Source organism: Apostichopus japonicus, chromosome 1 (assembly GCF_037975245.1).
Source record: "Apostichopus japonicus isolate 1M-3 chromosome 1, ASM3797524v1, whole genome shotgun sequence".
NCBI lineage: Eukaryota > Metazoa > Echinodermata > Holothuroidea > Aspidochirotida > Stichopodidae > Apostichopus > Apostichopus japonicus.
Window position 1 is genome coordinate 15,527,506 of NC_092561.1, and position 26,222 is coordinate 15,553,727.

General features: G+C 38.1%; 2 long non-coding RNA genes across 2 annotated transcripts; one reads left to right on the plus strand and one right to left on the minus strand.

Moving 5' to 3' along the window:
- Window positions 1-9,385: 9,385 nt before the first annotated feature.
- On the plus strand, window positions 9,386-16,328 carry LOC139968944 (uncharacterized). Its single transcript, XR_011793596.1, has 3 exons — window positions 9,386-10,189; window positions 12,803-13,356; window positions 15,894-16,328. It is a non-coding gene; the product is annotated as an uncharacterized lncRNA (long non-coding RNA).
- Window positions 16,329-18,929: 2,601 nt separating this feature from the next.
- On the minus strand, window positions 18,930-25,865 carry LOC139968948 (uncharacterized). Its single transcript, XR_011793597.1, has 3 exons — window positions 23,266-25,865; window positions 20,309-20,421; window positions 18,930-19,420 (listed from the first exon to the last, which is right to left on the minus strand). It is a non-coding gene; the product is annotated as an uncharacterized lncRNA (long non-coding RNA).
- Between the last annotated feature and the right edge of the window lie 357 nt (window positions 25,866-26,222).

The following is a 26,222-nucleotide window of genomic DNA, read 5'->3' on the forward strand; positions in this document are numbered from 1 at the left end:
GGACTACAAGAAACCGCACGTTATAAGCAGCTCCCCTCAAACAACCCGCTAATCGCGTCACTCGACCTGTGCTCGATTCTGATTGGCCGAGTGCGACAGCCGCGAGTCGTTCTGATTAGCTAAGCGGCAATGGCAAATTTCAGCAGCCTAATTTAAGCGAACGGTAGTCAAAACTGCTCATGCCGGGCAGGAAAATGGTAGTCACTTTCAAAAAGTATCTATTTCTTAGACTTTCTGCCATTTAAAATGACGGAAAATTGGTGAAAACTCTTATCGAAAACCCTCGAGCTTCGCATTTGACAGTCAGTCAGCAATCCCCAATTGTGACGTCATGAACATTACCTTCGTCGATTGGTCAGATTAGGCTAACACAGAGTTAGCGTCAAGTGTAATTTTACGTGTGATATTTTAACGAAATGACAGGGTGAAGCCAATATTCGACCATTCGGGACAAATTTGGCCTTATCGAATTCACCCCTCACCGATATTTCACCACATAGAACATCACACGACGAACAAGAAACGGCATCAAACTCCGCCGAGCTTCCATTCCCACGGGTTCTGATGCAGACATCGGGGTAGTTCGCTTACGTCCGTTCAAAACATCGCCTGCTTGACGGGTATCGCTAATATAATGCCACACATTGAGGGACTTTCTACATTTTACTGTGAGTACTCTTACATAGAACAACAACAATCAACATGTCTGGACGTGGTAAAGGAGGAAAGGGACTTGGAAAGGGAGGCGCCAAGCGTCACCGAAAAGTGTTGCGTGATAACATCCAGGGTATCACCAAACCCGCCATCCGTCGTCTCGCTCGTCGTGGTGGAGTAAAACGTATCTCCGGACTCATCTACGAAGAGACCCGTGGTGTCCTGAAGGTGTTCTTAGAAAACGTCATCCGTGATGCCGTCACATACTGTGAGCACGCCAAGAGAAAGACTGTCACCGCCATGGACGTCGTCTATGCCTTGAAACGTCAAGGGCGTACCCTGTACGGATTCGGAGGCTAGATGCATCTTTCCTGTCACGAAGACGAATCGAAATCCAACGGCTCTTTTAAGGGCCATCAAATATCCCCAGAGAGAGTTACTCATTCCTCTCCCTCGAAACATGCAATTCGTCGTCTTAATTCTTTTCTTTGTGTGAGTGAATGTATGTGTGTGTGTATGTATACGCCAGCATCGGGCAAAATAAGTTATATGCATAGGCAATTTTGCTAGAAATTTCAAAACACCGTAATTGAAATCCACCCCCTCCCTCAAGTGAAGTCCCCCCCCCCCTTTAGTAATCCCTACCTAATTGGCTCTCCAGTTCCGACCTCCTGTTTATTTATATAGACAACTTTCCCTAGAAAAAAAAAAAACAAGTGTCTATTCTACAAAACTTCAATATTATCCCCGTAGGACCTCTTGCGAAGGTCGAGCAGGGGTAAACTCCTTTTATTTATACTCAAGTGAAGTCGGTTATTATACGTAATAAAATTCTGCAACAACCCCCAGTTCACCAATACAGCAAACCAGTGAAGTTCTAAGACATACGACCCAACAAGCAAGACAATACGAACTTCCCCCACCCCTCCACCCCCCTCCCGAATCGCTACTTGTCCATTGAACACAATGCATGCACGACTGTACCGTTACACGATTAGTCCCAAATGCGAGACAACATATCATTTGAAAATGCGCCCTTTTTTACCACTGCCAGAACAGTTTCCCTTGCCTCGGGCATTTTATTTGGCTCACGCGGTAGATCACTGGTAATGTGAGCCGAGGAAGTTACTTTTCCAAGCTCGTTCCCTTCGCTAGGCTTGGCGAGTCGATTACGTAACACGCATGCTATTGTTCCAGACTAATTAGCTAGAAAGGTGCAGAAGTTGACAGTGGCGAAAAATGAACGTCAGTCTTACTAAAGAGCGGATTTTCATATGTGGCTATGTCGCGATCATCGCAAGTGAAACTATTCAGTGTTTGTGTGTGGTGGGGGAGGACCTAGAGGTTATTTATCGTTATTGTTGGATTTATTATGGATTATTATGGATTCTAATACCTGCCTGTCTTGTCTCCTTACACCGTACAAACCTAGCAGAACCCTACGGTCATCATCGCAGGAATTGCTCAAGGAGAAGAGAACAAGATGCAAGACCGGCGACAGAGCCTTCTCAGTCAGCGCTCCCAGAATGCCTATACCGAACTCTGTGAGTGTATGCATTTCTCTTACCACTTTTAAAAACTGCTTTGAAAGCATATTATGTTCGACTCGCTTTTACTGTGTGATTGACTGTGTTTTAACTGTCATTGTGCATAGATACTACGTTTGGAACTAGTTACTTAATTCTGAACATTTGATTTTTTTTAATATCTATCTTTCATTTATTTAGTACGTTTAGACTCTATTTTGTATCGTTTAGTATTGGGTATTTGATCTGTTTTAGGATTTTGTAATAATTCTCATACTGTAATGTATTTTTTTTTTTGTAATTTAAAAATTTTCATTTATTTACTACGTTTAGGGCTCTATTTTGTATCGTTTAGTATTTAGGCTTTTACAATAATTCTCTTACTGTACTATAGTTCCTCATACTTATATATATTTAAACCTGGACTATGATTGAATCTATTTACATGCTTCTGAAATTGTTTTGGAGTATATGCGTTTTAGTATCGTTTAGTACGGGTGTGTTTTTTTTATATTGTTGCCTTTGGCTTTTACTTTTTTTCTTTTTTTTTTTGCGCAGCTTTGCTGATTATGCGCTACATAAATATCACTTATTAATATTATTATTATCGATAAACGGGCCCCAGAACGTGATCAACTACACGGTCAATGGCTTGAGAGTAACAGGTATATATGATACAATGTTAGATTACTTAAAATAAGAGACAACGAAACTGCATGTTTGAGGAGGGGGAGATAAGTCTGCCGTTTCTGGAATATAGGATGGCCCTTAAAAGAGCCGTTGGATGTCGAGCCTTCTACACGAGAAGAACAATCTACTTGGAGGTGGTGTACTTGGTGACAGCCTTGGTACCCTCTGAGACGGCATGCTTGGCGAGCTCACCAGGCAGCAACAGTCTGACGGCGGTCTGGACCTCCCGACTGGTGATGGTGGACTTCCTGTTGTAGTGGGCCAAACGGGAAGCTTCGGCGGCGATACGCTCGAAGATGTCGTTCACGAAGCTGTTCATGATAGACATAGCACGGCTAGAGATACCGGTGTCTGGGTGGACCTGCTTCATGACTTTGTAGATGTAGATACTGTAAGTCTCACGCCTGGTCCTTCGCCTCTTCTTGTCTCCTGGGTTGCGAGGTGCCTTGGACTTGGCGGCCTTCTTTGCTCCCTTTCCTGCAGCTTTTGGTGCCATTTTGGACGTGAAGTTTTCGTTGCGATACGGTAAGTAAAGCGATGAATGAATGAGTGTCCTCCACGCTGCGAAATGTATTTATGACAGATTTGATATCACTTCAGCGAAGCAGAAAAACTTCCCATATTGACAAAGCACGTGCTATGCATTGCACAGCACACACGAGCTGGCCAATCACAATGCGGAAGCTTTTCTTAATTCTTTCACGCATTGTACGATCAGGGCAAAGGGTGGCATAGAATCCCCTCATAAGGGCACTGTGCTGTAGCTTTAGAGTCCGGACTACTTGAATGAGAGCTTTCCGGCAGGCAAATCATTTCTTTGATTCGTTTCAAGTCGAAAACATACCCAAATTTACTTCATCATGACTGGCAGGGGCAAAGGTGGTAAGGCCAGGGCAAAGGCCAAGAGTCGATCTGCAAGAGCAGGGCTTCAATTCCCAGTAGGTCGTGTACACAGGTTCCTGCGAAGAGGAAATTACGCCCAGAGGATCGGCGCTGGCGCACCCGTCTACCTGGCTGCCGTACTAGAGTACCTCGCCGCCGAGATCTTGGAATTGGCCGGTAACGCTGCACGTGACAACAAGAAGACCAGGATCATCCCCCGTCATCTCCAACTCGCCATCCGAAACGACGAGGAGTTGAACAAACTCTTGAGCGGAGTCACCATCGCCCAGGGAGGTGTTCTTCCAAACATCCAGGCTGTCCTTCTACCCAAGAAGACATCCGGAGGCAAGAAGGCTTAAAGGGGAGGTTGCATTGCAATCGCCCATCGATTACCAACGGCTCTTTTAAGGGCCATCAAATCACCCAGAAAGATATACTCATTCCTCTCCTCAAACATGCTTGCGTCAGTGTCTTATTTCTCCTTTTAAGTTAGATGTATCAGCTAGCTGCAACCCCAATAATCGTGGGGCTTCGGACCCTCAGCCAAAAACCAAAGGTCAGAAACCCCAAGATTTGATTGAAAACTCCTGCTGGACAGAAAACTAACATCCCATAAAAAAAAAAAATTAAAAAAAATATATATAATGTATGTAGGGAACTTTTCACATGATTTTGGCCGCAGGTTTTATGAATTAAGTATTTAGCAAGATATCTTGGATTAGGGGATAAAGGGAACTTTATTATTATTATTATTATTATTATTATTATGAATAATTTTTGTAACTTTTTGGGTTTGAAATAAAAATAGATATTGTGTTTGGCTGCTTCAATGAGCTTACTGGTAGCAATGCATCTGGGGGTGTTAAGTCAGATCCTAAGGGCTTTGTTATTAATAGTCTTAGAAATTTGAAACTTGTAACAACTAACGAGGCATATACTACCGCAAGTATTAATCGTTTCGCACCTTTCAATGTTATTAAGTCTGGAAATTTTTGTCGGTGTGTTACGTAATCAATTCGCAAAGCCAAGCCGAGGGAACGAGCATCAGCTCAAATTTTCCCCCGATCTACTGCGAGAGCCTATTGAAATGCCCGAGGCAGGTAAACTGTTATGGCAGTGGTATTAAATTTAAGATCCGTGCTTTGAACGATAGAGATATTACTACGTTTTTAAGATTTACTTCTCTTGTATTGGAGATCGTTAACATACACGCTGATGTGTGTCAACCCATGTTAACACGCTTATAATACAAAGGCGATTAGGATAGAGGATCTGTCTGTGTGTGTGTGTGTGTGTGTGTGTGTGGATTAGGGGTTATGATTATGAGTTAGGGATAAGCTCACTTTGATTATTTATTAGTGAATTGCATCATGCACGAAGGGAATCACCAACCACCCAGCATAGAAGTAATAATAACAATAATAATGATAATCATTTAAAAAATAATAATAATAATGAGACGACAAGTTGCATGTTCGGAGGGAGAGAAAAATCTGCTCTAACTGGTAGATATGATGGCCCTTAAAAGAGCCGTTGGTTTTCGAGAATCCGTCGGAGACAGATACGATCTAAGCACGTTCGCCTCGGATTCGGCGAGCCAGCTGGATGTCCTTGGGCATGATGGTGACACGCTTGGCGTGGATGGCGCAAAGGTTGGTGTCTTCGAAGAGGCCGACGAGGTAGGCTTCGCTGGCTTCCTGGAGAGCCATGACTGCGGAGCTCTGGAATCGAAGCTCGGTCTTGAAGTCCTGGGCGATCTCACGTACGAGACGCTGGAAAGGCAGTTTGCGGATGAGCAGCTCGGTGCTCTTCTGGTAACGCCTGATCTCACGAAGGGCGACAGTTCCTGGCCTGTAACGATGTGGCTTCTTGACACCACCGGTGGCAGGGGCACTCTTACGGGCGGCCTTGGTTGCCAACTGTTTTCGTGGAGCCTTTCCTCCAGTGGATTTACGTGCGGTTTGCTTGGTACGAGCCATATTTTCTCAGTCTGTGTTCTATCAGTACAAAGATGTAATGAAGCACGGACTACAAGAAACCGCACGTTATAAGCAGCTCCCCTCAAACAACCCGCTAATCGCGTCACTCGACCTGTGCTCGATTCTGATTGGCCGAGTGCGACAGCCGCGAGTCGTTCTGATTAGCTAAGCGGCAATGGCAAATTTCAGCAGCCTAATTTAAGCGAACGGTAGTCAAAACTGCTCATGCCGGGCAGGAAAATGGTAGTCACTTTCAAAAAGTATCTATTTCTTAGACTTTCTGCCATTTAAAATGACGGAAAATTGGTGAAAACTCTTATCGAAAACCCTCGAGCTTCGCATTTGACAGTCAGTCAGCAATCCCCAATTGTGACGTCATGAACATTACCTTCGTCGATTGGTCAGATTAGGCTAACACAGAGTTAGCGTCAAGTGTAATTTTACGTGTGATATTTTAACGAAATGACAGGGTGAAGCCAATATTCGACCATTCGGGACAAATTTGGCCTTATCGAATTCACCCCTCACCGATATTTCACCACATAGAACATCACACGACGAACAAGAAACGGCATCAAACTCCGCCGAGCTTCCATTCCCACGGGTTCTGATGCAGACATCGGGGTAGTTCGCTTACGTCCGTTCAAAACATCGCCTGCTTGACGGGTATCGCTAATATAATGCCACACATTGAGGGACTTTCTACATTTTACTGTGAGTACTCTTACATAGAACAACAACAATCAACATGTCTGGACGTGGTAAAGGAGGAAAGGGACTTGGAAAGGGAGGCGCCAAGCGTCACCGAAAAGTGTTGCGTGATAACATCCAGGGTATCACCAAACCCGCCATCCGTCGTCTCGCTCGTCGTGGTGGAGTAAAACGTATCTCCGGACTCATCTACGAAGAGACCCGTGGTGTCCTGAAGGTGTTCTTAGAAAACGTCATCCGTGATGCCGTCACATACTGTGAGCACGCCAAGAGAAAGACTGTCACCGCCATGGACGTCGTCTATGCCTTGAAACGTCAAGGGCGTACCCTGTACGGATTCGGAGGCTAGATGCATCTTTCCTGTCACGAAGACGAATCGAAATCCAACGGCTCTTTTAAGGGCCATCAAATATCCCCAGAGAGAGTTACTCATTCCTCTCCCTCGAAACATGCAATTCGTCGTCTTAATTCTTTTCTTTGTGTGAGTGAATGTATGTGTGTGTGTATGTATACGCCAGCATCGGGCAAAATAAGTTATATGCATAGGCAATTTTGCTAGAAATTTCAAAACACCGTAATTGAAATCCACCCCCTCCCTCAAGTGAAGTCCCCCCCCCCCTTTAGTAATCCCTACCTAATTGGCTCTCCAGTTCCGACCTCCTGTTTATTTATATAGACAACTTTCCCTAGAAAAAAAAAAAACAAGTGTCTATTCTACAAAACTTCAATATTATCCCCGTAGGACCTCTTGCGAAGGTCGAGCAGGGGTAAACTCCTTTTATTTATACTCAAGTGAAGTCGGTTATTATACGTAATAAAATTCTGCAACAACCCCCAGTTCACCAATACAGCAAACCAGTGAAGTTCTAAGACATACGACCCAACAAGCAAGACAATACGAACTTCCCCCACCCCTCCACCCCCCTCCCGAATCGCTACTTGTCCATTGAACACAATGCATGCACGACTGTACCGTTACACGATTAGTCCCAAATGCGAGACAACATATCATTTGAAAATGCGCCCTTTTTTACCACTGCCAGAACAGTTTCCCTTGCCTCGGGCATTTTATTTGGCTCACGCGGTAGATCACTGGTAATGTGAGCCGAGGAAGTTACTTTTCCAAGCTCGTTCCCTTCGCTAGGCTTGGCGAGTCGATTACGTAACACGCATGCTATTGTTCCAGACTAATTAGCTAGAAAGGTGCAGAAGTTGACAGTGGCGAAAAATGAACGTCAGTCTTACTAAAGAGCGGATTTTCATATGTGGCTATGTCGCGATCATCGCAAGTGAAACTATTCAGTGTTTGTGTGTGGTGGGGGAGGACCTAGAGGTTATTTATCGTTATTGTTGGATTTATTATGGATTATTATGGATTCTAATACCTGCCTGTCTTGTCTCCTTACACCGTACAAACCTAGCAGAACCCTACGGTCATCATCGCAGGAATTGCTCAAGGAGAAGAGAACAAGATGCAAGACCGGCGACAGAGCCTTCTCAGTCAGCGCTCCCAGAATGCCTATACCGAACTCTGTGAGTGTATGCATTTCTCTTACCACTTTTAAAAACTGCTTTGAAAGCATATTATGTTCGACTCGCTTTTACTGTGTGATTGACTGTGTTTTAACTGTCATTGTGCATAGATACTACGTTTGGAACTAGTTACTTAATTCTGAACATTTGATTTTTTTTAATATCTATCTTTCATTTATTTAGTACGTTTAGACTCTATTTTGTATCGTTTAGTATTGGGTATTTGATCTGTTTTAGGATTTTGTAATAATTCTCATACTGTAATGTATTTTTTTTTTTGTAATTTAAAAATTTTCATTTATTTACTACGTTTAGGGCTCTATTTTGTATCGTTTAGTATTTAGGCTTTTACAATAATTCTCTTACTGTACTATAGTTCCTCATACTTATATATATTTAAACCTGGACTATGATTGAATCTATTTACATGCTTCTGAAATTGTTTTGGAGTATATGCGTTTTAGTATCGTTTAGTACGGGTGTGTTTTTTTTATATTGTTGCCTTTGGCTTTTACTTTTTTTCTTTTTTTTTTTGCGCAGCTTTGCTGATTATGCGCTACATAAATATCACTTATTAATATTATTATTATCGATAAACGGGCCCCAGAACGTGATCAACTACACGGTCAATGGCTTGAGAGTAACAGGTATATATGATACAATGTTAGATTACTTAAAATAAGAGACAACGAAACTGCATGTTTGAGGAGGGGGAGATAAGTCTGCCGTTTCTGGAATATAGGATGGCCCTTAAAAGAGCCGTTGGATGTCGAGCCTTCTACACGAGAAGAACAATCTACTTGGAGGTGGTGTACTTGGTGACAGCCTTGGTACCCTCTGAGACGGCATGCTTGGCGAGCTCACCAGGCAGCAACAGTCTGACGGCGGTCTGGACCTCCCGACTGGTGATGGTGGACTTCCTGTTGTAGTGGGCCAAACGGGAAGCTTCGGCGGCGATACGCTCGAAGATGTCGTTCACGAAGCTGTTCATGATAGACATAGCACGGCTAGAGATACCGGTGTCTGGGTGGACCTGCTTCATGACTTTGTAGATGTAGATACTGTAAGTCTCACGCCTGGTCCTTCGCCTCTTCTTGTCTCCTGGGTTGCGAGGTGCCTTGGACTTGGCGGCCTTCTTTGCTCCCTTTCCTGCAGCTTTTGGTGCCATTTTGGACGTGAAGTTTTCGTTGCGATACGGTAAGTAAAGCGATGAATGAATGAGTGTCCTCCACGCTGCGAAATGTATTTATGACAGATTTGATATCACTTCAGCGAAGCAGAAAAACTTCCCATATTGACAAAGCACGTGCTATGCATTGCACAGCACACACGAGCTGGCCAATCACAATGCGGAAGCTTTTCTTAATTCTTTCACGCATTGTACGATCAGGGCAAAGGGTGGCATAGAATCCCCTCATAAGGGCACTGTGCTGTAGCTTTAGAGTCCGGACTACTTGAATGAGAGCTTTCCGGCAGGCAAATCATTTCTTTGATTCGTTTCAAGTCGAAAACATACCCAAATTTACTTCATCATGACTGGCAGGGGCAAAGGTGGTAAGGCCAGGGCAAAGGCTATTGCCAGAGAAATTTCCAGGGGCCTTTTGCCCGGCCACCAGGGGCTTATTGCCCTGTAAAGTGGCTTTCAGGGGCTTTCTGCCCTAAAAAGTGGCTTTCAGGGGCCTTTTGCCCGCAGGGGCCTTTTGCCTTCAGGGGCTTTCTGCCCTCCCGTCGAGTCGTCGGCTTAAGTAGTCAGGCTCGTCCTACGTCGAAATAATTAATTGCAATAATAATTTTTGATCCGCGACCAAGATGATGGCCAATTTCATGGTGTCCACCGGTGCCAAAAGGAGGATTAACGTCCTATTTTCGTATCTTGGTGGACATAACATTCCCAGAGACATAACACATTATTTGTTTTATTAGATGCCCGATTTTGTTTATCACATTGTAACGGCATTCCTTAAATTAATGGTATTTTTGCGATTCTCCTAGTGCTTGCGTAACGGTGTTTCTGTGCAACGTATCTCTCGCAAAGTCACAGTAGAAGAATGTGGTCAGATTTTGTGCTGTAATTAGGTCCAATGGGGAAAAATTAACACAAACCTGCAAGTTTTAGATAGAAAACAAAATTTCTATAGATCGTCCACTATTTTATTCAACTGATAAAGCGTTTTAACGTTACATTCAACCCAATTCCTATCGCTCGATCTACAGGTGCTAATGCTGTTACTGTTATAGTACTATACATACGCAAGTATATCTCCCTAGGCATAATCATGACATTGGTCAGTTTTCGTGCTGTAATTAGGTCCAATGGTAATCAATTAACACAAACGTGCAAGTTTTAGATAGAAAACAAAATTTCTATAGATCGTCCACTATAATAATCTACTGATAAAGCGTTTTAACGTTGTATTTAACCCAATTCCATCGTTCGATCTATAGGTGCTTATGCTGTGACTATGGTATATATATAGCACTATCTACGTACGCAGGTATAGCTCCATAGGCTAAATCAAGATTTTGGTCAGATTTTGTGCTGTAATTAGGTCCAATGGTAATCAATTAACACAAACGTGCAAGTTTTAGATAGAAAACAAAATTTCTATAGATCGTCCACTATTATAATCTACTGATAAAGCGTTTTAACGTTGTATTTAACCCAATTCCATCGTTCGATCTAGCGGTGCTTATGCTGTGACTATGGTATATATATAGCACTATCTACGTACGCAGGTATAGCTCCATAGGCTAAATCAAGATTTTGGTCAGATTTTGTGCTGTAATTAGGTCCAATGGTAATCAATTAACACAAACGTGCAAGTTTCAGATAGAAAACAAAATTTGTATAGATCGTCCACTATTTTAATTGACTGATAAAGCGTTTTAACGTTGTATTTAACCCAATTCCATCGCTCGATCTACAGATGCTTATGCTGTGACTGTGGTATATGTGTAGCACTATCTACGTACGCAGGTATAGCTCCATAGGCTAAATCAAGATTTTGGTCAGATTTTGTGCTGTAATTAGGTCCAATGGGGAACAATTAACACAAACGTGCAAGTTTTAGATAGAAAACAAAATTTCTATAGATCGTCCACTATTTTAATCTACTGAAAAAGCGTGTTAACGTTGTATTTGAGCCAATTCCATCATTCTACATGTAGGTGCCTCTGCTGATACTTTGATAGTACTATCTACGTACGCAAGTATAGCACCCTAGGTACAGTCAAGACTATGGTCAGTTTTCTTGCTGTAATTAGGTCCAATGGGGACCAATTAACACAAACGTACAAGTTTTGGATAGAAAACAAAATTTCTAGCGATCGTCTACTATTTTAATCTACCGATAAAGCGATTTTACGTTATATTCAAATGGATTTCATCGCTCGATCTGCAGGTGCTAATGCTGGTAGTGCTATCTACCATAGCTTCATAGACATCATATATACCTTTGGTCAGGTTTTGGACTGTCATTAGGTCAAATTGGGAGACAGTCAGCTCTCCATCATCAGAATTGTCTAAATAATCTATCTTCAACTACCCAGTATCATTCCAGACGTTTTACGTAATTATTTGGTGATGAAATAAGCCAACTTGTAAAACACGACTACATCCACAGTGTGTAAATAGCCTATGCTCAGCATATCACACACAGTTATTTTGTGATGAGGGATAGAATTAGTCAAATAATTGACAGAAAAAACATATTTGGGCGAAATTCCATGCCTGGCAGTTAAAGATCACATATTTTCAGACTACCATGAACAATTTTAAGAACTTTAACTCTTTATTTTAAGGTTAATACTAGGCCACAAAGCAACCACACACCCTTCTATATTTTCTATTATGCACAAAACTCTCACTGCAAAAATCAAACATGCAGGAACTCAACAGTGTAAATTAGAGAGTTCTGGACTAATTAACTTCTTTTCATGTTTCTTTATAAAGAAAAAATGTTTTTCCGCTCGCATGTACCTTTTGGGACATTCGAAATCATTTGTTCATGAAAAAATAACCAAAATACTGTACCATGTGTAGCACTTTAACATATAACCTAGCAGCACAGAGTGTGGTGCTCTTTTTGAGGGGGTATAGTTTCAGTCATTTCTACTACCCAAAATCATATCAAATTAACAAGACAGGTTTCATTTTGCTCTCTGGATATATATCCAAGCTCACATTTATAGTTTCTGAAAGTTTGATGAAATTTTTGATGAGAAAGCACTAAAAATACAAAACTGTAGCCTTCAGAATCAATGTAAGGTTTGTGTACCGTGGACACTACAATACTCAATCATCTCAGTTTTATTGGGTAATTTTGTCAATTTTCATAGATAAACCATATGCTTCTGTTTATTTATCAAAGATTATATATCAGTGAGATCACATGCACATCCTCAAGTATTTTAGCCCATTTCTTGATGAAGAAATTGGCAAAATGCTACACACTTACTATTACAGTGTTGTGTAGTTCAGTTGTATAAGTCATTCTGTCACATATGAGGTGGTCTAGTTACAGCCCTGTCATTGATACCAAATCAGGTCAAATACTCCCGAGTGTCTACTCAGAGTCAGAAAACACATTTGGAAGATGAATTTCATTCATTTTAACAGTTTTGGTTGAATATTGTTTCTCAAAAGAAGGTAAATGCATGAGTGCAATCCTAAGGTTTTTACATCATTATTCATTTCCAACATTATTACACCCCACTCTCTGCTAGTTTTAGTGTTAAAATTTGTAGTTTTTTCGCAAAAACCTCCCTTATTTGTAGCATTAATGTATGAAAAGTATTTCTTAATTTCATTTCTACCTTTTATTGCAGTAGAAATGAGGATTTGAGAAAGAAATGGGACAAATTCTAGGCTTGACCAAATCCTCTGCATTACTCGTAAAGCTCGTGTACAAAGACCGAAGAGCTGAGACTCTGATCATGTCGTCAGCTACAACTGGACTCGGGGAAAACTTCTTCGCTTTAATTCCAGCATGAATAAATCTATTGAAATAATACTTCTTACTGTAGAAAACTATTATTTCTACATGAAATTTGCTCAGAAGTTGTTGAGGACCGATATTTTGAGAGAAATCCTACTATTTATCGCTTCGTGGCAGCTTGATTTTGCAACGATTGATAAAGGTATATGATGGTCGTTTGTACAAATATCATACTGCTGATGTAAAACACTTGCCATGATGTTTTTCAAACGTACATTTTCAGATGAATTAAATTTGAAGTGGAATAATCCATGTTTTTTAAAACGATGGGATTTTCAACATCTTTAACGCCAAATTGGGAAAGAAATCGGCCATTTGGTGAGCTATTCCAAACTGGACGAACTGTGTAGCCTACCAATTGACTACAACATAACACACAAAAAGGTACGTAACATCCTGACCTGTGTTGGCTTTTTGCTTCTTACTAGGTCAAATGACAAAGATTTCCCCCAGACAAATAATTTTTGGAAAGAAAACAAAATTTTATGGCTTCGCACACCTTTTTATATTACCGAATAAATGTTTTCATCATCAAACAAGCCATATTACTATGAATGTACTAGGTCAAAACATGTGTATTGGCCTTAGTGCTACAAACATACACAGTGATATCTGCATAGGTTCATACGAGACTTTGTTCAGTTTTCATGTTGTAACTAGGTCAAAGCGTAGACCTTCGTCCCAAATAGGTAACTTTCGGACAGAAAACTATAATATCATGTTCTACACAAGTTTTCAAGTTAACGAAAACATGTTTTGTGTTCAAATCAGCCCAATTTCAAACATGTACTAAATCGAGGCTGGTCCTATAGACTGGTATAGGCCTTTATCGTACACGATAATAGCAATTGGTACAATCAAGATATTGGTCAGTTTTCGTGCTGTAATTAGGTCAATTGGTCAGTTATCGCCAGGAATAAGCTAATTTTCGATAGAAATCAATAATATTATGATCTTCACACGTTTTCAAGTTAACGACAACATGTTTTGTGTCCGAATCAGCCCAATTGCAAAAATGTACCAAATCGAGATTGGTCCTATGGACTGGTATAGGCCTTTATCGTACACGATTTTAGCAATTGGTACATTAAGCCTTTGGTCAGTTTTCGTGCTGTAATTAGGTTCAATGGGGAACAATAAACACAATCGTGCAAGTTCTATGTAGAAAACAAAATTTCTAGCGATCGTCCACTATTTTTATCTACTGATAAAGCGATTTTACGTTAAATTCAACCCAATTCCATCGCTCGATCAACATGTAGGTGCCTCTGCTGATACTTTGATGGTACTATCTACGTACGCAAGTATAGCACCCTAGGTACAGTCAAGACTTTGGTGAGTTTTCGTGCTGTAATTAGGTCCAATGAGGAACAATTAATACAAATGTGCAAGTTTTGGATAGAAAACCAAATTTCTAGCGATCCTCCACTATTTTAATCGACTGAAAAAGCGATTTAACGTTATATTCAACCTGATTCCATCGCTCGATTTGCAGGTGCTAATGCTGGTAGTGCTATCTGCCATAGCTTCATAGACATCATATATACCTTTTGTCAGGTTTTGGACTGTCATTAGGTCTAATTGGGAAACAGTAAGCTCTCCATCATCAGAATTGTCTAAATTATCTATCTTCAACTATCCAGTATCATTCCAGACGTTTTACGTAATTATTCTGTGATAAAATAAGCCAATTTGTAAAACACGACTACATCCACAGTGTGTAAATTGCCTATGCTCAGCATATCACACACAGTTATTTTGTGATGAGGGATAGAATTAGTCAAATATTTGACAGAAAAAACATATTTTGGCGAAATTCCATGCCTGCCAGTTAAAGATCACATATTATCAGACTACCATGAACAATTTCAAGAACTTTAGCTCTTCATTTAAAGGTTAATACTAGGCCACAAAGCAACCACACACCCTTCCATATTTACTATTATGCACAAAACTGTCAGTGCAAAAATCAAACCTACACCAACTCAACAGAGTAAATTAGAGAGTTCTGGACTAATGACCTTCTTTTCAGGTTTCTTCATATAGAAAACATGTTTTTCAACTCACATGTACCTTTTGAGACACTCGAAATCATTTGTTCATGAAAAAATAACCAAAATACTGTACCATGTGTAGAACTTTAACATATAACCTAGCAGCACAGAGTGTGGTACTCTTTTTGAGGGGGTATAGTTTCAGTCATTTCTACCACCCAAAATCATTTCAAATTAACAAGACAGGTTTCATTTTGCTCTCTAGATATATATCCAAGCTCATATCTATAGTTTCTGAAAGTTTGATGAAATGTTTGATGAGAAAGCACTAAAAATACAAAACTGTAGCATTCAGAATCAATGTAAGGTTTGTGTACCGTGGACACTACAAAACTCAATCTTCTCAGTTTTATGGTGTAAATTTGTCAATTTTCAGACATAAACCATTTGCTTCTGTTTACTTATCCAAGAATATATATCAGTGAGTCCTCACACAATTTTGTAAGCATTTTAGTCCATTTCTTGATGAAGAAATTGGCAAAATGCTATACACTTACTAATACAGTGGTGTGTAGTTGGGTTGTATAAGTCATTCTGTCACATATGAGGTGGTCTAGTTTCAGCCCTGTCATTGATACCAAATCAGGTCAAATACTCCCGAGTGTCTACTCAGAGTCAGAAAACACATTTGGAAGATGAATTTCATTCATTTTAACAGTTTTGGTTGAATATTTTTACTCAAAAGAAGGTAAATGCATCAATGCAATCCTAAGGTTTTCACAGCATTATTCATTTCCAACAATATTACACCCCACTCTCTGCTAGTTTTTGTGTTAAAATTTGTAGTTTTTTTGCAAAAACCTTCCTGATTTGTACCATTAAAGAGTGAAAAATATTTCTTAATTTCATTTCTACCTTTTATTGCAGGAGAAATGAGGATATGAGAAAGAAATGGGACAAATTCTGGCTTGATTAAATTCTCTACATTACTCGTGAAGCACGTGTAACAAAGACTGAAGAGCTGAAAGATCTGATCATGTCGTCAGCTACAACTGGACTCGGGAAAACTTCTTCGCTCTAATTCCGACATGAATAAATCTATTGAAATAATACTTCCTACTGCAGAAAACTATTATTTCTACATGAAATTTGCTCAGAAGTTGTGGAGGACCGATATTTTGAGAGAAATCGTACTATTTATCGCTTCGTGGCAGCTAGATTTTCCAACGATTGATGAAGGTATACGATTGTCGTTTGTACAAATATGATACTGCTGATGTAAAACACAATTACCATGATGTCTTTCAAACGTACATTTTCAGATAAATTAAATTTGAAGTGGAATAATCCATGTTCTTTAAAATGCTGTGATTTTTAACATCTTCAACGCCAAATTAGGAAAGTAATCGTCCATTTGGTGAGCTATTCCAAACTTGACGAACTGTGTAGCCTACCAATTGACTACAACGTAACACACAAAAAGGTATACGTAACATCCTGACCTGTGTTCGCTTTTTGCTTATTGCTAGATCAAATGACAAAGATTTACCCCAGACAAATAATTTTTGGAAAGAAAACACAATTGTTAGGCTTCACATACCTTTTCGTATTACTGAATAAATGTTTTCACGATCAAACAAGCCATATTACTATGAATGTACTAGGTCAAAACATGTGTATTGGCCTTAGTGCTACAAACATACACAGTGATATCTGCATAGGTTCATTCGAGACTTTGTTAAGTTTTCATGCTGTAACTAGGTCAAATCGTAAATTATCGTCCCAAATAAGTAGCTTACGGACAGAAAACTATAATATCATGTTCTACACACGTTTCCAAGTTAACGACTAAATGTTTTGTGTTCAAATCAGCCCAATTGCAAAAATGTACTAAATCGAGACTGGTCCTATGGACTGGTATAGGCCTTTATCGTACACGATTTTAACCATTGGTACAATCAAGACTTTGGTCAGTTTTCGTGCTGTAATTAGGTCCAATGGGGAACAATCAACACAAACGTGCAAGTTTTGGATAGAAAACAAAATTTCTGACGATCGTCTGCTATTTTAATCTACTGATAAAGCGATTTAACGTTAAATTCAACGCAATTCCATCGCTCGATCTACATATGTAGGTGCTTATGCTGGTACTTTGATAGTACTTTATACATACGCAAGTATAGCACCCTAGGTACATTCGAGACTTTGCTCAGTTTTCGTGCTGTAATTAGGTCCAATTGGGAACAATTAACACAAACGTGCAAGTTTTGGATAGAACACAAAATTTCTGGCGATCGTCTACCATTTTAATCTACTGATAAAGCGATTTAACGTTAAATTCAACCCAATTCCATCGCTCGATCTATATGTAGGTGCTTATGCTGGTACTTTGATAGTACTATATACAATGCAAGTATAGCACCCTAGGTACAGTCAAGACTTTGGTCAGTTTTTGTGCTTTAATTAAGTCCAATGGGAAACAATCAACACAAACGTGCAAGTTTTGGATAGAAAACAAAATTTCTAGCGATCGTCCACTATTTTAAACTACTGATAAAGCGATTTAACGTTAAATTCAACCCAATTCCATCGCTCGATCTACATGTAGGTGCTTATGCTGGTACTTTGATAGTACTATATACATACGCAAGTATAGCACCCTAGGTACAGTCAAGACTTTAGGTCAGTTTTCGTGCTGTAATTAGGTCAATTGGTCAGTTATCGCCACGAATGAGTAAATTTTGGATAGAAATCAATAATATCATGATCTACACACGTTGTCAAGTTAACGACTAAATGTTTTGTGTTCAAATCAGCCCAATTGCAAAAATGTACTAAATCGAGACTGGTCCTATGGACTGGTATAGGCCTTTATTGTACACGATTTTAGCAATTGGTACAATCAAAACTTTGGTCAGTTTTCGTGCTGTAATTAGGTCCAATGGGGAACAATTAACACAAACGTGCAAGTTTTAGATAGAAAACAAAATTTCTAGCGATCGTCTACTATTTTAAATGACTGAGAAAGCGATTTAACGTTAAATTCAACCGGATTCCATCGCTCGATCTGCAGGTACTAACGCTGGTAGTGCCAACTACCATAGCTTCATAGATATAGTCTATACCTTTGGTCAGGGTTTGGACTGTCATTAGGTCAAATTGGGAAACATTCAGCTCTCCATCATCAGAATTGTCTAAGAAATGTTTCATGAACTACCCAGTACCATTCCAGACGTTTTTACGTAATTGTTTAGTGATGAAATGAGCCAATTTGGTAAACACGACCACAACGACAGTGTGTAAATAGCCTATGCTCAGCATATCACACACAGTTATGTTGTGATGAGGGCTAGAATTAGTCAAATAATTGACAGAAGAAACATATTTGGGCAAAATTCCATGTCTAACAGTTAAGATCACATATTTTCAGACTACCATGAATAATTTCAAGAACTTCAGCTCTTCATTTTAAGGTTAACCCAGCAAACACAATAACGTTTTAAAAATATCAGGAAAACGTTTGGTCAAACGGTATGAAAATGTTTTGGAATAACGTTATAATAATGTTAAATGTTGAGTCTTAGAAATAGCGGGAAAACGTTTTAAAATGTTTTGTTCCAATATCATCACAACGTTTTTATAACGTTTTCATGATGTTTAGATGAAATATTTTAAAACGTTTTCCCGCTATTTCTAAGACTCAATATTTTACGTTATTATAACGTCTTTTAAAGACATTTTCATAACATTTGACCAAAACATTTTTCTGATATTTTCATATAACGTTTACCTAACATTTGATCAAAACGTTTACTTGATATTTTAATATAACGTTAATAAAATATCAGACGAAAATATTATGTTAACGTTTATAGCAAATGTTATAATAACATTATTTCCAAATGTCATCAAAATGTCTTGGAAATGATCGGATGACAGCGACAATACGTTATTAGATATCCCCATAACCCCGCCCCCCCCCCCCCTTTAGCTCACATCTGGGTCGTATGTGTCTCACCTCTTCCCCTGGCCATGCGCAGCTCGGAACTGACAGTAGGTACCCGAAAATTCTGGCAGCGGGATGCTAGGTCACTGTGGCGTGACAACCGGCGCTCTTGCGAACACAAAGGGGCGGTACTTGAGCTTGAGCTACTTGGTAGCTTGAGCTACTGGAACTACTTGGTGATTGTCGCTGAACTCCCACCCCGATTAGCGAGATAATAAGTCAAATATAAGAGACATTATTTATGTTCAATGTAAACATGTTTATTTCTGACAACAAATACTAGAACACTAGAATATTACTAGAAGAGAAAATACAAAGACAGACAACAAAATCTGAGAACACAATACTAGAACGATGAGGGTTCAATCGCTGGAGTTGCTGGTCCCTCTTCTGATTCAACCTCAGATTCATACACCTGTGTGTTCCAGTTTTGTGCCACTTGTGATTTCTATAAGATATGGAGAACAATGGTAATATATTTTTATTAAAAATCTTATACACGCATGCAGTTACTGATGGTTCCATCTACACAAGGATGTGCTTAACACATACATCATCCTGTTTATTTAACATGAACAATTCCAGTTACCTTTCTCATGTAGTTGCTGCCTCCTGGCATATTAATTAGGGCATTTGTGAGAACTTATACACATAAACTGGTAATTTTTTTAGCCTAACACACTGTAACATAGGCGAATTTAAGGCCTAAAACTATATTTTTTTAAATCTTCAAACGATGTCAATTTCTGTTCGGATCGTTTTATACACAAACTGATTAATTTTATAGCCTGACACCCTGTAGCATAGGCGAATTTAAAGCCTATACTTATATTTGAAATCTTCAAACGATGTCTTTTTTTATTCTCATCATTTTACACACATAAACTGGTGAATTTTATAGCCTAACACACCATAGCATAGGCTATTTTAAAACATATATATACATATACTATCCCCCAAAAGGGCACCTTGATTCCACGACAATATGGCGTATCGCTTTGCGATGATGCCTTTGACAGAATGTTCTGTCCCATAAATTTAGCACACCCACATCTAACATTTTGCCTCAGGGTGCTATCTCCCCAAGTCCAAATCTGAGGGGGTGGGGAATGGTGGTTACTCCAGATTTGGCCGGTAAAAAAACGGTATTTGATGATAATTTTTCAGAACATTTTGCAGATATCACTCTTCTGCTCTGCCATGCAGAACCAAGTGCATTAAGTTTGTGCCGAGTCATTTGTTTTTCACAATATTGTTCCACTCACATCTACACAAACACTAAGTGCTTTAGAGACATGATCTTGTTTATATCATTAATATAAACAATTCCAATTACCTTTCTCATGTAGTTGCTGCCTCCTGGCATATTTGGGGCATTTCTTAGAACTTCACCGATTTCAAACAAGAAATCGCTCCTCTTCCCATTTTTGATGCATTTCCTTAGTGCTTCTGTACAAATGAAAGGAAACAAGTATTAAACATCTGTTTGAAAAAAATTGGCTAACATATTTTATACATACCCGTACCCATACTCATGAGTCGGTACTGGTACCCATACTCACAGTTTCATTTTCCTTGGACCCGTACTTACAGTATAGGCCATTACCCATACCCGTACTCATGAGCCTGTACCCATGGGTCCAGCACTTGTAGTGCTGTTTAATATGTATGCAATGTAAATTTTATGACACATAAATATACTCAGTGACAGATCGATATATTTTTGTTTGTACATGTAAACCTGGGGACACAATGGTATATACACAGTTGGATGACTTTTTCAGGTTAATTTCAAAACTTGCCAGTGAGAGAATATCGGGCAACCTGGAACCAGGGTTGTTGATTTTATTTTTTAAATCAGATTTTTTTTAATTTAAATCAGATTTTTTTAAATTTTGCAATAATCAAAAGTTCAATTTCCTCTCAAATGTTACCTAAATCTTCCAAAAACACCTATACCCACCCATATTACATACGAGCAGTCAGCCCAATGCTTTAATTTGATTTCCAGACAATCAACGGAAGTCATGCTGTCTTGTACATACAGTATTATTTCACAATTAGGCCCTATATCCCCCACTAAGGGGCCAATGATACCAATTTCCCTTTGTTCAACACAGACACTTGTTTGTACCCAATGAGCTACTTCACAACCATAGTTTATGCAATCTACTGTCTATACACAGGAAGTTAATTTATTCATGATACTCCACCCCAGTAAGGTTTGATTGGGGGATTATAGGGAATTGTATTCTATTTGGTAGTTGACACTTCACTCTGAATAGGGAGTACCACAGAAGAAGTGTGCATGGGCTCATACTAGGCTATATATCTTTAAGTGCACCCAATTCAGTATTATCCAAGCTCACATACTTCATTGAGTCTCTATCAAACAGGTCAACTAGAGGGGATTCTTGCAGGCAATTTCTAGAATTGTTCAATTTGTTTTAGTACGATGGGACACATGCCATACCAGTGTGACAGGATTTTTCTCACTGAAAATACCTCCCACCCCGGGGGGAATAAAACAGGTTTAATACAAGTTCATTTGTTTGATAAAAGTTTGAATAAAGTTCCACTAAAGCAAGAGACTCGGCTCTTTCCTTTCTACAATCAAGACTATTTGCTTTGGTATTTAATTATACGAGTTTCATTATTGCAGTTTAATCAGTGCCATGGGCTATATATTACATATATATGGGACAGATATTACTGGGATTTACTGAAGTTGCTTTGATACTTGATTGAGACTCTACTTTAATACGAATTGTTTGATTTCAGAGATTAAGCTGACCACAATTCAACTTTTCCTGCCAAGAATTAGAAAATTGATATCTTCCTTGGCTGGATATATGCTACTGAATACAAATGGTGAAAGTTGCATCTTATATACTCTTTTACAATGGATTACAAGAGGATGGGACAGGATGTTACTCTGTCTACATAAACAGTGGTTAAGCTGCTGTGAAGCTGACCACACATCCTGCTGAAGATTACATAATAATAGGTGCACAAACAGGTGTAGGGTTTTGGTTGTAGAAAGTTACACTAGAGGTTACAGTGTGGATGATCTCCTGGAACTAATAAGTTGGAGGTTTCTGAGAGGTGTGATGTAAGAACTTCCTGTCTGTGCTACTAGCTAAGATATTGTAAATATGTTCCTAGGGTAAGGGGAAGGTGAGATAACAGTAAAATGCTCTCTGTTACAATTGTTACAGAAAACTCAGATGATGCTCCTGTTTGGAAACAATTATATCGATGTCAAAGCAGATATGTCTTGAGAAAATTTGTACCTTTGAACCAAGAAAATTATGTTCTAACTCATTCAATTTATCTGCAAATGTTCTGGTTAAAAATAAAAGGGCTGGGACCATTTAACAAAAAAACAAAGAAATTAGCTTCTTCTATACTGTATTATTCAATAGGAAATTAGTGTTACATATCACTGGAACATTTTAAGCTACGCCTGACATGGACCAATTTCTTGACAAATCTTGTACCGATACCCCAAAAAAGTTATAAACAAACTCAAACAAGTCATCTACACATGAATGTTCTGATTGCAAATAAAGGGTCCGAACCATTTTCAGAAAGGTAAAAAATATAAAAATGACAAAGAAATATGCACATTATTAAATCGATCCCTAACTTTTGGCGGCCATTTAAGTCGGCTGTCTGAACTTAGCAACAATGGACGTTGTTGGCTCGATGTAATAATGCGTGCACCTGTTTCCAACAACTTGTACAGTACCCTAAACTATAACACTAAAACCAACTTTTTTGTTTATTTTCTGTACTAATAATCAAATCAAACAGTTAAAAAAGGATTAAAAATAGTGTGAAATATATCTAAACCCTAACCTGTAATATAATCACCCACATTTTCTTTGCAAGGTTTAACCAAAAACAGGTAGCCTATGCCTGGCCTACACATTATTAAATTACAAGCCCCAATCTCTTTGGTTTTCCTGTACAAAAAGTAGCCCTAGGCCTAGCCTATATACATTTTCCTAAAATGTTGAAACTTTCACAATTAATGTCTGCTAAGCTGATCTATAAAAGGGTGAACTTTGTTTCATACAGGTATTTTTTAAGCTTGAAAATTCCCTCTGATCCTCTTACGTTTCCGAACTTCGCAGGGTCCATCATACAAAATACGTGATAACGTGCATATCGTGGTAGGGTAGGCTAGGCCTATAACGTTAGTGGTACACCTTACGTTATTGCTATAAGCCTATACTATAGTACGGTAGGCTGATTTTGCATTATTTATGAAAAATACAATGAACTTACCTAATTATTTCTTGTTTTCGATAGACTTACTCCTAACTCCTGATGAAACGTATCAAAGAATCTGGATAATTCACAGACTTGAATGAGTAATTCTTACTGCAGTAACTAGAGCAGTACGGGCTTGAAGTTGAACTTTGAAGTTGAAGGCAAAGTTGGCAGAGTTGGCAAAGTTGATGGCAAATGAGCAAATCAGCGTAACCAGCGGCACATGCCAAAAAACGCTAGATTTGCAAAAGTAAAATCCCAGAAAACGCTAGATATAGATATTAATGCACATATGTAATGTAGCCTATTACCTCCATCACAAGTTGCACTTACTTATATGATAGACATTGTTATGAATATGATTATTTTAAACAAACTTCAAGTCATAATGGCTCAGAATCATAACAAAACAACTGAAGAATCAACAAAAATACAACAAATTCAGACGATTCTCGTCTCAATCCGCGGTAAGGCTGTGTACGTAGTGTATACATTAACTCACACAATGGCCCACAGTTCCGCTCCTCACGTTTACTACATGCAAACGTACGCCTCAGCTGTACGTACGTTCTGCATTATTCATTTTAAATATATCGACCGCGATAACATTGTGTAAAAGTAACATATAAACAGCGGTTCAAGTGTGTTGCAAAGCGGGAATTTCACCTCGAATGTTTCGGATACGGTCATTTTTTTGGGAACCATCAATTTTGATACGAAAAAACGTACGCTAGGACACCAGAAAAGTCTAAAACACGCTAAATCTAGTGTAAAACGCTAAAGCTGGTAACACTGGTGGGAATGGTTTTAAATTTAGCGCGTATACGTCGTACGTACGAGATTTTTTTTAACCAATCAAATTCCTGGAATTCATGCATGTGACACTAAGTTTGAATCTTTTTATTTCTATTTCGGGATTATGAAAGAACATGCTCCATTAATATTAACCCTTGGGAACCTAACCGAAACCTATAATTATAACTTATTTTAAACGTATCTGTGATTAACCACGGTAGTCTAATTATTATAAACGTATCTATGATTAAACACGACTGCAAACCGCGGCCGCTTCAAGTGATGCTCAGTGGAGCGTGACCTGACGGTCTGACGTCACTCCCTAATGCGGATAAGGGTTATTATAAACGTATCTGTGATTAATCACTATCACGTGATCTACCACAGATACGTTTATAATAATTAGACTACCGTGATTTATCACGATAGTCTAATTATAAACATTATGATATCACGTTTTAAGAAAACATTATTGAAACATTTTAAAGATATTTTGTTATGCAAAACGTTATAAAAATGTTTTTAAAACGTTTTTAATATAACAGTTTGTGAACCTATTTGAATCAATTTGAGGATGCAGGCAATGTTTGTTTTTATTTTTATTTTTATTGCGTATATACCAACAACGCATAATTTTATCTGACTTCATTAGGAAACTAGATATTTGAACAACATTTTGATATAATGTTGTAGGTAAAACATTTTTAAAACATTTTAAAAACATTTTCTTACAAATGTTATTGTATAACGCATTGAAAACATCATGATATCACGTTTTAAGAAAATATTATTGAAACATTTAAAGATATTTTGTGATGCAAAACGTTATAAAAATGTTTTTAAAACGTTTTTAATATAAAAGTTTGTGAACCTATTTGAATCAATTTGAGGATGCAGGCAATGTTTGTTTTTAGTCTTTTTTTATAATTTGATTGCGTATATACCAACAATGCAAACTTTTATCTGACTTCATTAGAAAATATTTATATGATATTTGAACAACATTTTGATATAATGCTGAAGGTAAAACATTTTTTAAACATTTTAAAAACATTTTCTTACAAATGTTATTGTATAACGCATTGAAAACATTATGATATCACGTTTTAAGAAAATATTATTGAAACATTTTCAAGATATTTTGTGATGCAAAACGTTATAAAAATGTTTTTAAAACGTTTTTAATATAAAAGTTTGTGAACCTATTTGAATCAATTTGAGGGTGCAGGCAATGTTTGTTTTTAGTCTTTTTTATTTAATTTGATTGCGTATATACCAACAATGCAAACTTTTATCTGACTTCATTAGAAAATATTTATATGATATTTGAAAAACATTTTGATATAGTGTTGTAGGTAAAACATTTTTAAAACATTTTAAAACATTTTCCTCAATGTTATTGTATAACAAATTAAAAACATTATGATATAACGTTTTAAGAAAATATTATTATAACATTAGGAAGATATTTTATATAGCAAGACGTTTTAAAAATGTTTTTAAAATATTATTATTAACATGCAAGTTTATTAGCATATTTGAATCACATTTGATGAAGTGCCATTGTTTTCGTAGTTTTAATGCATCAAATACCCACAATGCATATTTCCATCTAATTAACGGTAGAATATATTTTTATGATATTTTAACAACATTTTGAAATAATATTGAAAACAAAACATTTTTTAAACATTTTTAAAACATTTTTATGTTATAAAATAACATCATAATAACGTTATATAAATATAATATAAAAATGTTTTGTTATAACGTTTCTACGACCTTTTAAAAATGTTATGATAATGTTATGTGTTTGCTGGGAATATTAGGCCACAAAGCAACCACACACCCTTCCATATTTACTACTATGCACAAAACTGTCAGTGTAAAAATCAAACCTACACCAACTCAACAGAGTAAATTAGAGAGTTCCGGACTAATGACCTTCTTTTCAGGTTTCTTTATAAAGAAAACATGTTTTCCAACTCACATGTACCTTTCGAGACATTCGAAATCATTTGTTCATGAAAAAATAACCAAAATACTGTACCATATGTAGAACTTTAACATATAACCTAACAGCACAGAGCGTGGTACTCTTTTTGAGGGGGTATAGTTTCAGTCATTTCTACCACCCAAAATCATATCAAATTAACAAGACAGGTTTCATTTTGCTC